We start from the raw sequence: 5,409 nt of genomic DNA on the forward strand, positions 1-5,409 counted from the left end.
AGCCCTCGTGTGTGCCGCTGCATCTTTGATCCAACGGCTCCCCGGTGCTAATATTAGGTGCTCCCCATAGCTTAATTACCCGCTACGGTGATATGAGCATCTAGGTCGTATGATCAGTGATCAGATGGCACATGCATAGTACTTGTACTTTCTGCGCATTTCCCAAACTCTATCAGCCGTATATTGCAAAAACATTCAAACGTCCTACTATGGGCCGTTAGATCTCAGTGAACTCGTATCACCATAGAATCTATGGTGCGGGAGCACCTCATACTCTCCCATGCGAGAAAACATAAGGTGCTATCGCAGCTTGGGTGCTATGGTGATACGACCTTGGAGGTCGTTTGATCTGAGATCCAATGGCATCTGAGCAGTCTTTGTGCTTGTAAGCACTGGCCGAATTCTTTTGGGGCTTTTCTGCAAAAAACCATTCGACCCACCAAGGAGGTGTTGGGTCACAAATCCAACGCCTCCGAAGAGCTTGTATCACCAAAGCATCTAAGGTGTGGTGGCACATGATATTCTTACATACAGGAGAATATGATGTCCTCCTTCATCTTAGATGCTACGGTGATACGAGCTTTGAGGTCGTTGGATATGGGATCAGAGGGCATCTAAGTAGTTTTTGTACAAATTGTGTGCAATTCTCAAACTCATCAAGGTTTCCTGCAAAAAAATTAAGGCACATCATGTGAGCTATTATATCTCAGATCTACAAGCTCCAAGCAACTCGTATAGGCATATAGCATGTAAGGTATGGGGGCACATGATATTCTCCCGGGGAGGAGGGGTGGGGGGTGCACAACCAATCGGTGGTTGGGAGGGTGGGAACAAATATAATCTAAACAACCCTAAACAGAGCTCCACAGTTTTATCTAAGGTCGAGGGGTTGACCCCCGACAATCATAGCTCCGCCTAAACACAACATTTGCATGTAGTGTAGTACTAGACTTAATATTCATGTTTCAGTTTCATGTTCATTTTAAATATTGAACCGAGGACCATGGATTTCTTACATTTTACTCCCTTCGTTCCTAAATATTAGTCTTTTTAGAGGCTTCAAATGGACTGGCACATACAGATGTATATAGACATATTTTAGAGTCTAGATTCACTCATTTTGCTCCGTATGTAGTCACTTGTTGAACTCTCTAAAAGAATAATATTTAGGAATAGAAGGAGTATTTTTGAACTCGTGTCATACATGCATGGGTTGGAAAAATAGATGCACTATACTTATTGGATTGTTGTCGTGTTCGTGCGTGTGTGTGTGTGTGTGTGTGTGTGTGTGTGTGGTCATATGCTTGATACATACAAAGTTTTCTCACCTCCATATTGTTCATCTTTTAAATTTCAGTTTTCATTGGAAAACTTACTAGGGATACCATGAAATGTGAAATCCACGTTGAGATCACTATATCACAAATTCACTCTAATTCAACGGCTCGTCATAAATCAATTACCACATTGAGATTAGTATTTGCAAGGAAAATACGGGTATTGTAATACACATAGATTCGTTCGGCAATTTAAAAGGTTCCTTTCGTATTCTCAAATGGTAGGACCCAACGGCGTACCAGCCAGACCTTGGCTCGTGTTGATCCTAAAAAACGGGCTCGTGTCCTTCAGTGGCATGCGTGGTACGCACATTAGGCAACCCCAACTAGTCAAGCCTCAGCGTTTCAAGTCGAAAATCTGGCGGCCAGAATTCCAGCCCTAGGAAATTCCCCTCATGTCCCCGGTCCATAATGACTACCGATGAACAACGGAGGGATGCTTTAGTAACTAGACAACATTACCTATCATGCCGAGCACGGTTCAATTCCCTCGGTCGCCGCTTGTCAATGTCACCCGTCAACTGCATTGCCTAGTACTACTACTACTACACCAGGATGAGCACATAATTGAGCCCGTTTGTTCGTGCCTAGTACTTTTTTGTTCGTGCCTAGTACTTGAGTTAATATATCAGGCAATGCACTAGTACGGAGGGATTATCCTTTCCGGTTTATAGGGCTTATCTCAAAATTTTAGTTTTCCCATTTTATAAGTCTCAATTTGGTTGTTCCCCATCACATGTTCAGATTTCAAGGTGCAATAAATCATTACATGCAAGTATTAAGAGAAAATTGACCAACGCATGTACTTTATGCATGCATGCATTGCAATTAATGCATTCATAAACACAATTTTTGAGGAAAACAAGCGCATTAATTGAGTGGCTTTGCAAACTACAACAATTGTTCCACCACTCACCATCTACCTTGGTTGGTGAGATTTTTGAATTGAGCCCTATAAACCGGAAAGGAGGTTTAACTAAGAAAAATGTTTGACCAAATACTTTCTTAAGAAATACAACAGGACAGATGTACGGCTTGAAAATTTATTGCATGATGCAGGTGCTGATATTGTTTCGAATCCTGGGTCTTAAATTTCAGAAAATCCAAAAGGGAGCATAAATTCTTGAAACTGAGCATGGTCACGTGATATGGCACAAATATTACTTCATAACTTGTTTCTTCAATTCGAGACAAGCTGCTTATGACAAGTTGCACAAATGAAGAGCAAAGATATTTTTGAACAAAGACCTGTCACGTTTTTTTTTGAGGGAAAAGGTCTGTCACGTTAAGGCGAATGCTTTCACTATTGAAACCGTGGGCGTTTACGTGCCGCCACGAGTCCCCGCTTCTCGTCGGAAAGTGCCGTCCTAGCAAGCGTGTGAGTCGACGGGAGGCATGCAAGTAGACCGGTACGCCGGCTGTCAGGGAGGCGTGCGAGCAGACCGCTGTGCAGACTCACCAGGAGGCGAGCCCTTGGACCAGGCTCCGCCGCCCACCATCGTCCCAACTGCTCCCACTTTTAATGTTGCCGGCGCTGCAGTTGAAAATCAACCCCGCACTACCCGGTATCGCTACAATCCTCTCTCTTCCTCTCCGATTCTCCTGTCATCTGCCTCCAACTAGCCTGACCTAAACGTACGCCATGCAGCATCACGATGGTCTGCCCTTAGTGTTCCAGTTTCATAGGAAGACACCCAGCCGGAGTCTCAAGAACATAAGGCGCTTTGGGACGAGCTTGAACTGGCCTTGCGGGAAGATGATGCGCCTGTCCCCACTCCCGTTCCGGCTCCCGTCGCCCCGACTGCGCCAGCGCCCATCCCCGTGGCATTGATGGGCTGGGAGCCGCACATTGTCACCGAGCTTGATGCCACGGGGTTCCATGAGGTCCCCGCCGACTTTCACGCGCCCGTGCACCTGCCAGCGCATGCACCTGCGCGTGCACTGACACGCACGCCCGTGCCGGTGCCCGTGCACCTGCCAGCGCATACGCCTACGCGTGCACTGACGTGCGTGCCCGTGCTGGTGCCCATGCACACGAACGTCTCCGCCGTGCCGTTGACAGCGCCTGTCCCCGCGCGGGTGCCAATGCCCCCCTCAGCGGCATGGATGGCCGCTGTCGACCGCTTCCTTGCACCAACGCCTGTCGCCTCCTTCCGCCAGTTGACTCGCTCCGAAGTCCAGAACATTTTGGCCTTCCTTGAAGCTAGGCCAACGTCTAGGAGTACGCCAACAACGGCGCAAGACGCCGCCGTCGCCGTCGGTCAGTGGTCCGATGACACACAGAGCACGGCAGAGGAGCCGCTTCCCACCGCGAGACGCCCCCGCCGCCGCCGCGTAATCTAAATTTGCCATGAAAAGCGTTCGGATTGCCATGCTTAAAATCTGAATGTTTATCATTTCCGTTTATTTTATATCGATCATCGTATAATTTAAAGTCGGAGTCAGACTGAACGAAATGTATGGTTTGATCAATTGAATGTTCTGCTAGAGCCGTATCAAATTAAATATAAAACGTCATCAAGCCACATGTATTCCTTGTCATCCAACGACCTAGACTGCTTCAATGTCGAGCGCTCAACATGTTTAGCGTGCAATTAATTTCATGCCAAAAATAGTGCTAATCACATGACAACACGCAAATAATATCCTAGTATAGTTAATATCCGCATGCACTTAATATACTTCCAAATTAACGTGCATTGCACATACACACTGACTAGTGCTGCTAGTACGTGAAACTGGTGCCGTGACTTGTGAGTTGTGAACGCGTCCAGATATGGTCAACGGCAACATCGCCCCCGAGTTCTTCCTGTTTGCCCGTGCATCTAAACGCAGAAGGGGAGGAGAGAGAGAGCACACATGGAACCCACCAGTAAGTGAAGGTGAATAGTACTAAAAATAATATTACATGTTATCCATTAATTAGGTTGTGGTAATATAAAAACATTATGTGAACAAAGGGGGTACAACAAACATTGCTATTCTACGTATGTTGCCTATTGACATGCGGCTTGAAGGCCCGGTCGCATGTTCGATCCTCGCCCTTTATTTTTTAATTTGTATATGGGTCCAAATTTATTTCATGACATGTGGGCCCCTTGGTGTGTAGTTTGTAGCAGTTTAATTTACGGGTCGAAATTTGTTCCATTCCAAGTGGACTATCGGTGTGTAGTTTTGTAGCTTATTTATAAAAATTAAAGAGAACAACATAGTTTTTTCAATAATACCATGGTGCGACATTGAAGGTGAGAAAGGACGTGCGAGAGAGCGATGACCGAGCCAGAGGGAAATCAACTAGGGGAGTTGCGTGGGTTGCAACGGCGTTTGGAGTAGTTGTGGGCCGAATGCTACGAAAATATAATCTAAACCGACCGGAATAAATGCCTACACAAATTAATCCAAGGTTGGAGTGCCCCTCGCAATGGAAATAGCTCCGGCTTTGCGAGGGATGGAGAGGTAGTAGCTTCAACGCGTGGAAAGATACGGTATGAGAAAGCGAGGTCAATCGAGAGACATATAGATAGAGAGACAAAGTGAGTGTGGTCCGACATTCATTGAACAAATATATATGCTCTGGAGAGATATTGTCCGATTGAGCTTTTGGTAAGGGTGAGTGCTGTAAGATAGAGCTTGAGAGATGATCCAGTCACAGACGTGTAGACATATTTTGTGTGTGGGAGGAAGCAAGGTCAACCGATCACATAGGGTCGCCGTGCGATCGAAAGAGTGAGACGGGTTGGAGAGAGTGACCTAGATAGACGATGTGCGTGAGAGAGTATACAATGTGAATAGGTCGAATTGGGCTCAAACATGGTGATATATCGTTTTTGTCCGAGAAAGAGCAAGGTAAATCGAGACATACACACACACACACACACAGAGAGAGAGAGAGAGAGAGAGAGATTGAGTGAGCATGGCCCACCATGAGGTCAAAAGAGTGGCGGCGGCTTGGATGGACTGACCTAGATAGACAATCTGCGTGAGAGAGTATAGAGTGTGTCGATCGAGGCCCGAACAGGGAGATATATCATTTGTGTGTGAAAGAAAACGAGGTTAAACGAGACTCAGATAA

This window comes from Triticum aestivum, chromosome 7B, assembly GCF_018294505.1.
Source record: "Triticum aestivum cultivar Chinese Spring chromosome 7B, IWGSC CS RefSeq v2.1, whole genome shotgun sequence".
Taxonomy (NCBI): domain Eukaryota; kingdom Viridiplantae; phylum Streptophyta; class Magnoliopsida; order Poales; family Poaceae; genus Triticum; species Triticum aestivum.